The sequence below is a fragment of the Centruroides sculpturatus genome, unplaced genomic scaffold, assembly GCF_000671375.1.
Source record: "Centruroides sculpturatus isolate CEXI.00-Female unplaced genomic scaffold, Cexi_2.0 scaffold26, whole genome shotgun sequence".
Lineage (NCBI taxonomy): Eukaryota > Metazoa > Arthropoda > Arachnida > Scorpiones > Buthidae > Centruroides > Centruroides sculpturatus.
In genome coordinates this window covers 1,326,445-1,336,942 of record NW_019384653.1, presented here as the reverse complement: position 1 = coordinate 1,336,942, position 10,498 = coordinate 1,326,445, and the positions used below count along the sequence as shown (strand labels likewise).

The 10,498-nt window shown below is 30.6% G+C and overlaps 1 protein-coding gene across 1 annotated transcript in view; it reads left to right on the top strand.

Moving 5' to 3' along the window:
- Window positions 1-1,932: 1,932 nt before the first annotated feature.
- The window catches only part of LOC111626355 (60 kDa SS-A/Ro ribonucleoprotein-like), a 66,701-nt gene continuing 58,135 nt past the window's right edge, over window positions 1,933-10,498 (top strand). Inside the window, exon 1 of the mRNA XM_023369704.1 lies at window positions 1,933-2,047. The gene's annotated coding sequence lies outside the window, so the exon portion shown is untranslated. The remainder of the gene's footprint in view (window positions 2,048-10,498) is intronic.

Genomic DNA, 10,498 nt, shown 5'->3' with positions numbered 1-10,498 from the left:
TAACTTACAAATTTTATTAATACAATAATAATAATAATATAAATTTCACAATAAAGAACGTTATGCGGCGAAACTGTGTAATTTATACAAAGTAGGCATTATAAAACAGCATATTTGTTTAAAATGTGTTTTAAAATATAAGTTAGCGAGATCTTCATGCGCATTATTTTGTATGCTAAAATTTGATTATCTCTATTTAATTTATGTTAGCAATATCAATACATATCATTCCAAGATTAATGATAAATCGGATGGCAATAAATGAATGCCATTGCTATGAAAACCATTATTAATTAACATCAGTACCAATATTCGTTAAAGATCTCGCACCGCTGTTTATTGGCAACATAGAACCTATGTGCGTGTCGACCGAAATTGTTGACTCAGAAATTGAAGTGGTCGTGTAATCCGCTGAAGATTGGTGAATCCCGTAACAATACAATTATTTGAAATCCGGCTCGTACGGCATCCAATTCACTACAACTGTGGGAAAGTCAATCGACACGCTCAAGAAATTGATGTAATCTTAGGACAATTACAAATCATCTTTTATTAATTTTAAAGATATTTTTGATTTAGACTACTACATTACCACATTGCCGGCTTTAACATTTTAAAAACGGAATAATTATTTTAATATTGGAAATATATGTATATAAAAAAGCAATATTAAAATTGTCCTACTGGAATACCACTCAAAATATTTTTTGATTTGTTGACAATAACTCGTATCAATCAAATGGCCGACTTGGGCTGGCGCCGAAACATTTATAATGAAATCGACATAGGTGAAGGATAAAGGAACGGTTATAATCTGAACTAACAATGATTAAATATTAAAATTTGACTGAATTCAAACTTAATCTCTCTAAGGTCTATCCAATAGGATATCTTACAGCACGGCCACGTTGTTGAAGCGAACTCGAGCAGGCTCAATAGCCTACCGACGGATCGCAGTTATTAATAACCTGTCAATGATTTTTATACGAGATAAAACAGCAATAGCTAACTATTTAAGAAATTAAATACCATTTTTTTATAAAAGCATTCATTCTGCATCAATGTAAAATGATTATTTTATTATTTCCTATCTGTTCTTAGATATATAAATCGTTACTGTATCTATCCTTATCATAAATCTTTATAATATAAACAATGCCACAATAATAATTTATGTTAGTTCGATTTCTCTGGAAAAACTTTTCATTATCAAAAACTCATTACGGAAATAAACTAACGCAAATTCCAAGAGTCACATTCGTCTCTCCGCTTCATTTTAAGCATTAAAAAATTTCTGTAGAAAGTTAGTTTTTAATATAAACAATTATATAAATTTACAGTTATTTTACTCTTTTATAACGAAGGCCCGATGACCAAGCGGCCAGCATTACAGTTCTAAAAAACTCGGAATCGAATACGAGCGGGCGAAGAATTCCCGAAAGTTTTCACGGCCGTACGCCGCTATTATGTGGGGCCCGTCCCTCGCCCCATCGTCGACCCGCCCGAACCCAAGAACGGGCGTGAAAAAAGACGGAAAAAACTCAAAATGAAAAATTGACGAAAAAACGATTTTTTAAATAATGTAGTGTGAACGCGCGGATCGTACAACTGCCATCATTTTTAGTGATATAAAACGATTTCATTTCTACACTTTAATATTATATACGTATCAAAGTGACAGTTGCAACCCGCGAGTAATCCGTAACGAATCTAACGATCCTCGTTAAGATCCGTGTAGAAACAACCGCTCTAAAACACGTATAGACACCGCTACGTCACAGAAATCTTATTACGAATCCAACCAGCATTAATATTAAAAAGTTATTTATACTTTTACTAAAATTATTACTTCGTGTATTAATAATTAATGAAAGGCGATAATTTTATTACTTTATATAATTCGTTGAAAATTGGGGAGGAGTCGATGCTATGTGATGACGTCACTGCCTTATGTCTGTGGGTTGCTTTGTCAGCTGCTGTTCCGTCTCAAATCGTTTTGCTAATTAAAAATCATTTATAGCGATAAGGTTTTTATAATTTGCAATAGGTGAGTGCAATCGACATATTTGTTTACTTGTAGAGTCAAAACAATGCACGGGATCTTTATGCGCCGCCATTCAAATAAAGGTGTCTATTTCGGCATTGATATCGGACTGGGCACTCGACGTTTATTTATTTTTATGTAATTCCGTTATTATTTTTGTTCCGTCGGTAATTTTTTGCACCGTGCGGGCATACAATACGCCCATGATAATGACAGGAATTTTAAATAATATATTCGGCTTCGGTCGAAGGCGTACTTTTTATAAATAAAATACGCGGTTTAAGCGTGTCCTCTTAGTGTTGGTTATGACTCACACCGTTGATATGAGCGATGGTTTCGGTCTGTAATATGTTCTTACAAGTTTTAATCAAAACATCGTGAAAATTGCAGCAGAAATTCTTTCCCCACTTTAATTGATTTAGCGTATTCAGTTTTTTAATTTTTTTGGTCTTTGCAATATATATTAACTTAAATTGACAATTTTGCTTTCATTTTATTTAACTTCGTGCTTAAATTTTTGTTAATAATTATATGCAGTTTTGAAATATATTGAAATGACAGAGTGAATATAAAAGATCAATACGCCTATAAATCATCATATGTTTAGTACTCTATATCGTCGTATATTTACTTTATTATTTGCTAGAGATGGCGTGTTTACTTAAAAATAGACTTTAAATATGAAGCTTAATTTGCTTATTTGATGATAAATTAAAATTAATCTAAATTATAATGATTTTTTGAGTTAGTTTTTTTTCAATCTTTTTTCTTTTTTTTTTTTAATATTATTACTGTGCCTGGGGGTGTACTGTACTCAACTGGGTCCCATGGAATGGGACCCAGTTCGGTACTGTATTTCTCCGGGCACTGTATTCAGAATAAATGTTCACAATATAGAAATCTTCAGATTATTATAAACCATGTTTAATAAATATATATATATGTTTACTAAACATTTACCTAGATTAAAAAAAATTGATAATTTTTATTTGTCTTTTTGATTTAAAATCTTTTTTTTTTTTGTTGCAAAATCGTGTCGTGTTATCGTAAGGATTCTATTAATGGGAGCTAAATTATTTTGCTGCTTGATATATTTTATTGCAGCTTTGATCTCTTTCTATATGACATTCTTTTGTAGTTTTTATCTCTGCTCGTAGCTTCTGTGTTCTCTGATTTTTTTTCACCTACGTGTACAACTACTTCGATGCTAACGTGTAAGTCGTGATTTTATTGTCTGTTAACGCTTCGTTCTCTAGAATGTTGTTGTCTATAAGTAGATGTCTCTTTCTTTTACGTCTTTGAACCCCGACGATTGTTTCGAGTCGTTAAGCGGAGTGATGATGATGATGTGGTTTGTTAAAGCTTCGATGTCTATTGCTTTGTATAGATTGCAGTTTATTATTAATTTTTTGATGTCGGGCCATATTTTTCACTATGACTTTACAAATATTAATGAAGGCATTTTCTCAAAAGCAAATACTAACATGTAAGTAATATCCTTAATGTTATTTTCTTAAAGGCTTCGGTGAGTTTTGTTTCTTCGTTGGCAGTTCTCTCGAGGATTTCTGAAAGAAGAATTTTTCTGCAATGCCTTTTTACACTATTGCTTCTTGATCCATAGGTTGTACCTACAATATAGCGTCGGATGATAAAGCTGCCATCTTGATGTCATCAGAAAATAGATTGAAAGAGTGCATTGGAGCGTTGTCAGGAATAAGAACAGCCTTTTACAATAATTTTAAATGCATTTAATGTGCTTAAACTTTTGGAACAAATTCAGTTGAAAACCATTCTTCAATTAGAAAAGAATCCATTCAAGCTGATTTTTGCATTTTGTAATAAACTAGTAGAGCATTGAAGTTTACATTTTTAACTGTTCTTGGTTCAGCTGACTTTCCTACAACAAAAAAGAGGAGTCTGACTCTCAGCAGCATTTCTACAAAGGATCACAGTGATTTTGAAACCAGTAGCAAATGCTTCTTGTGGTTCTGCTAGTGTTTTCACCAAAATAAGCTTGAAATTTAAACCTGTTTCTTTCATATTGTAGACTTGTTTGTAGATATACTGGTACTCATATTTTCCTTATGTATAACATTTAAAACTTTTTGGAAACTTCACTTATAGAATGTAGATCTGCTGAAATTCCTCATTGCAGACTCTTAGAAAATGAATTTTATAGACATTTCTTTTCATCATGAAAGCCATCTTTTGCTAACGAAAAATTCATCTTTGCTGTTGACTTGTCCAAGTGCACTGCCTTTCCTTCCAAAATCAGCTTGCTAAGAGGTGTTCATATTTGTTATTGCATGAACTATAACCATAATGCGTCATTGATGACTTCATTTTTTGGCTTTTTTATAGTGTTATATCTGAAAGCATTTTTAAAAATTTTATATGTATAATGAAGTCTTAAAAGAATTTTTGATTTCTCTGTAAATTATTTAACTCCCATTTTGACTTCCAGTTTTTTACACATCTGGTTATCCATTATCAGTCTGTTCTAATACTTTGTTTTATTTCAATTATTAACATTTTAATTCCACTTGTTTCAGCCTATTGATTCAAATTAGTATAGTTTAGGAATAAATTATCTAATGATGAAAACATGTATACACAGAGTGATTGCACTTCAAATGGCACAGATAGCAAAGACTAACTTAGATGATAAAAGTTATAGGATTGTTACATGTACTGTACCATACTCACTCCCAAGAATTAACATGGGAAATACAACAGAGACAGAACCAACTTCTGGTGTGTATGATACAAAAAAATGAACAGTGCACAAATAGTTTCCAACTTCTTCCAAGTTCTTCTTCAGTCACACCTGAAGAAGAATCCTTTAGGAGTTGGAAAACATTTGTGCAGTGCTTGTTTTTTGTATCATACACACCAGAAGTTGGTTTTGTGTCTGTTGTACATATATTCTGGTGTGGAGTGGTGTGTGTATATAACATTGGAATATTTGCAGAAAAAGTCTTGATTGAAGCTGATTAAAATGAGATGAGATAAGATGGAGTTTACTGTACATTCATTATTAATAAAAATTTTTTTAAAGTAAATTAATATTATAATAATGCATTATAGTTGTACCAGTATGCTTAAAAAATAAATAATAATATAATAAATTATTATTGTATTAATATCATGAATAATTTCATAGATATACTTTTATCCAAAATATTTTAACATACACTTACTGTTTAATGCAAAAGTTTCAGATCTTTTGCACATCATCTGCAAGGGAATTTATTTAAAAAATGCATTAAGTGATAAGGGAAAAAAATAATCTATATAAACATGCTGTCTCTGTAAGACAACTTTAATTTCTTGAACAAATAAAATTCATAATGTAATTTCATTTCTCACTTGAGGACATTAATTTATTATGTCAGAATTGAAAACTTTAAAAAAAATTAGAATTTATCTGGATTAATTTCTCTTCATTAATAAATATGGTCAACATGTATTTTGTTATATTACTACTAAATGAAAATAAATTATAAAACTACAGAAAACAAAGTCAAAAATTAATTTTACTTTAAAAAGTTAAACTTTTACATTCTAAAGTGTTATTTTTTGTTTCTTAGCTTGACAAACCTGAAATGAAAGTTTTGATATCAAAAACCTTTCTAGTAATATGCCAAACAACTGCCTTATTAAATTGATCTTAATCATGGAGAAATAGCCCAATTTAATATGGCAGTCATTTGGCATATTACTAATATATATTGGGTCTCGTGATGTTTGTTTATGTCAAATATGTCTATCTTGTAAAAGTAACATGTATCAGCAATCCTAAGCTAAACTACAGAAGAATCAGTAACTATTTGAAATATTTATTATATTTTTTGTCATTTACTGTTAAATTTCCTGTTTTACATTTTTCAGTTTGAATAATAATTATTTCATTTACTTAATGCATTCAAACATTGGCTTTCAGATAAAAAATTTGAGATTCATATTAACTAAACAAAATCTTACATAAATTTTGTTAAGTTTGTAAACTTCCTATATATCTAATTGTTTTGTATAATTATCTTAGTACATTTAAAAATATTTTATTGTATTGAAAAATTAACTTTTTAGATCATAAGCAAACAATCAAAAAAAAAGTTAGAATGAGAAAAGCATTTTAAAATAACTGTTAAATACTACTGTATGCACTTGATTAGACCAAATGCTTGAATAAGTCCCTTTCCCTGTCACATTCAAAAATTGAATCCACAGGACTTGAATAAACCCACATGTGGATTTATTTAAATTACATTTACAAGTTACAGATTACTGCAAACAACCTATTTATAATTGTAATTGTATAAATCATTGCATCACATTTCTTGTCATCTGTTACTTTTTAGAATTATTTATGATGTTTGCTTGGTGAATTCTTTTTTGGTTTTCATTCAAGACTCCTGTGGCCACTCACACCAACACATACAAAAACTAAATTTGAAAAAAATAAACCCACACCCCAAGCAGATTTTAATAAACAAACAGATCTACAGTGGGTCTAATTTTAGTGCGTATAGTAGTAATAAAAATAAATAATAATTATATATTAAAATTCTGTATGTATACATTTGTTTTCACATCTGTTGTTACATTTTTCTTGTCTTTCCATTGATTGTTTAATTACCATAATTAATTTCTTTCATATAATCCATTATCCATGTTTTAAAGTCAAAATTTTAAAAACAGGTGCAGGTTGTGTTATAACAGTTTTTGTGGTATGTTTTGGGTATAAGTTAAACATAAGAAATTACACTGAATTTTATGATGTAATAACTTATATATAGTTAAGGAGTAAACAAGAACAAAAATTTATTTTTAAACATTTTTGAATCTTTACTGACTCATTTTCAGAAGATAGCAATTTTCATTTAACTATTACATTTGAAAAAAACTTGTTTTGAATATGTGACTAATGGTGATTAACAAATTGTTCAAAAATATTCATGCAAGACAAAATTTTAAATCAGTATGTATTGTTTAAAATATGAACATGAATATATTTTTATATCTCATTAATATGTTTATTAGTGAGTTACAAAATATACTATTCAGTTTTGTCCCAATTAAAACACTTACATTGAAAAAACAAAATTTAACATCCTGTTTTAGTATTGATTTTGTGCAACACTGAACATTATTTGTATTGACAAATAGAATCCAGTTACTTCTAATTATTCCTCTATCCTTGTAGCCATCTTATGGTAACAGTGTCTTAAATATATAGTAAACAAAGAATCTTTTTCTTTAGAAAATAACTATAAAGATGTTTTCCTGTTTTTTCTGAAGAAGTTTATGAATCTGAAAATGTTTAGGATTTAACTTTTTAAAGCTCTGGTCCAATAAGGATTTATAATTAGAACTTTATAAACCTTAATTTTAGTTTTGGCTGAATTACATTAATGATTCTTACTTTATATATATCATCATCAAATAAAATGTAGACTGATTAGATAATGGATGCAATAAAAAAAATTATTTCTCATCTAATCTATATACAAAAACTGATTTTATTATTTTTTACTATACATTAGAGCATCGATTATCTGAATCTCGATCGACCGAAACATCGGTTAACCAAAATCATTCAAGGTGAAAAATTTAAATTTCCATTAGGGCTATGGCACCATAGCACTCTCCCCCTCCCTGCCAACCTAAACTGTAGGCCTACTTTAATGTACTATTTTATGTAAGGTATGTATTTGTAAGATGTGTGATACAAAATATATTAAACACAAAACTGTACTGTATATATTCTTTCATAAATGATCAGTTATCCAAACAACCCCAGTCCTGAATTGTTTCGGATAATCAATGCTCTACTGTACTATATTCTTTCCTAGTAGACAGTAACCAAGTTTATATTTGGAAAAAATATTGCATAAGCCTGTAATTCTCCTAGTAATGCTAAATTATTTTCTCATTAAATTCAATCCAACTCTTTTGAAAAAAATTATAAAATGTTGACAAGATATCCAGAAAATTTAGCTGATAATTTTCAAATAATAATATAGTTTTAGAAAGTTGAGATTATTAGGAATGCTTACTTTAAGATAAAATTATCAATAATCTTGGAGATAGTTTAAATAAGCAAGTTTAAAATATATTTGTAAATCTAAATTGTAAAAGACAAATAAAATAAAGGTTACAGTTATATTGTTATAAATTATAATAAATATAATTATTAAATTATTGCTGTTGAATATTTAAATATATAGAAAAGTCAAAAATAAATCAAACTTCTAATAAAATTATCATCATCTTAATAACTGGATTGCGTTACTAATCACAATCAACAAAACCTTTAACATCCAGCTACCAAGTTTTAATGTAAAAATTGATGAACATTTTTGATCTTAAACAAGATCTGCATCAGGTCAACAAAGAATTCTAAAATTTGAATGCTCAGAACACAAGAAAGAAAAGATTTTGAAAAGTTGTGTTCTGCACATTCCAATTAGAATACCACTATCTTCAAAGTAAACACCTTTTGCAGCTACATGCTTCTGCCAGTATCTATACCTTTTATCAAAGCAATACTGGAAATCATTATTTTGTCATGTTAACAGTATTCATTGTGGATTCCACCAGTCATTCCGTCAGTAAATATCTATCTAAGAAAGATATAACAGAACTTTCCTAATAGAATACTCTTTTAATTTTGCTTCTGTAGACTTCTGTTGTTTCCCTAAAATGAAAGAGAACTTGAAGGGAACTCTGCTGATTACTGGAATTCCAATAAGCAGATTTTAATAAGCAGCAGAGCGGAAGTCAGCGATGAAAGCCATTAAAGATACCACAAAATATGGCTTTCAAGACCACTTTAATGAATAATATAGGTGCAGAAAGAGCTTATTCTGAAGATAATGTGTAAGAATTTCTGTGTTATGTAATAAAACATGTGCCAAAAGTTTAGTTTATTTTTGACTCAACTATGTATTGTTGAGTCAACAGTATTCATTGTGGATTCCACAATGAATACTGTTGACTCCAACAAAGCAGTTTTTTGAGTTGATTATTATTAAAACCTTCAGTTTTTTTAACTGCAAGAATAATTGAAATCCTCCATCAGCCAAATTAATTGGGTAGAAATTATGCTACAAATATTCATTAGAAAATACATGATTAGAGCAACTAGAGTTAGACGTTAGGTTCCTCTAGTTGTTCCAATTAGAATAACTAGAGCAGTGTTCCGCAACTGGTGTGCCGTCACAAGGTGTAAGGTGTGATGTGAACTTTTACATATTCTATTAATTTCAAGCTTTATTTACCGTATTTTTCGCCGTATAAGACGCACCGGCATATAAGACGCACCCAATTTTAAAGGAGGCAAATTCAGAAAAAAAAAGATTATGAACCAAATTCTGTAGTAAAATATTTTATATCAACTGTATAAAGTTAACAGCAGTTAAGAAAAATTTTATGTCAACCATGTAACATACTAAGAGCTATCTTTACTATCATAAACAGTCAGCAAACAGTGAAAGTAACAAAAATAAGGCTGTCATGTTTTTATTCTAACCCCAAGAATTCCTCTTCTTTGCTGCTATCAGAAATGAGGAAGGACAGATCCACGCAGTCATTGTCATCACTTTCTTTCTCACTGGTGTCAAATAAGACGTCGTCTTCTGTTCCATCCAAGGCATTACTAATGCCACACTTCTTGAATGATTTTACAACAATGTCTTTCTTTACGGAGTCCCATGACCTTTTAACCCATTCACACACTTGTGTGATAGTGGGCCTCTTCATCCGTCCAGTAGGAGTCAGATCATGGTTCCCAGCTGCCATCCAGGTGTTCCACTCCTCTCGCATCAGAACTTTGAACGGTTTGTTAATAGAAACGTCCAGAGGTTGCAGCTGGCTGGTAAGACCACCAGGAATCACAGCTATTTGGGTCTTAATTTCCTTAAAGTTCTTTTTAGTAGTTTCTGTAATGTGCGCTCTGAACTGGTCAAGCACCAACAAGGAAGATTTCTTCAGAAGCCCGCCAGGACGTTTAGACCACACTTTATCAATCCACAGCCTCATGCCATTTTCGTCCATCCACCCTTTATCATGAACGTGCACGATGACTCCCCGTGGAATTGTTTCTTTTGGGAATGTTTTTCTTTTAAAGATCAACATTGGCGGCAGTTTGGTACCATCTGCACAGCAGGACAGCACAACCGAGTAGTGGGTTTTCTCATGCCCTGAGGTTTTTACGGTTATGCTTTTGGCTCCTTTGTTATCTACGGTTCTGTTAGACGGCACATCAAATGTTAGCGGGACTTCATCCATGTTCCCAATCTGGCTCATTTCAAAGTTATTCTTCTTCCTCGCATCAATAACAAACTTATGAAAAGACAGAATCTTTGATTCGTATTCCTTTGGCATTTTTTGTGCAATTCTGGTTTTGGTGCGCATAGAAAGGCCAGATCTCTTCATAAATCTATAGCACCA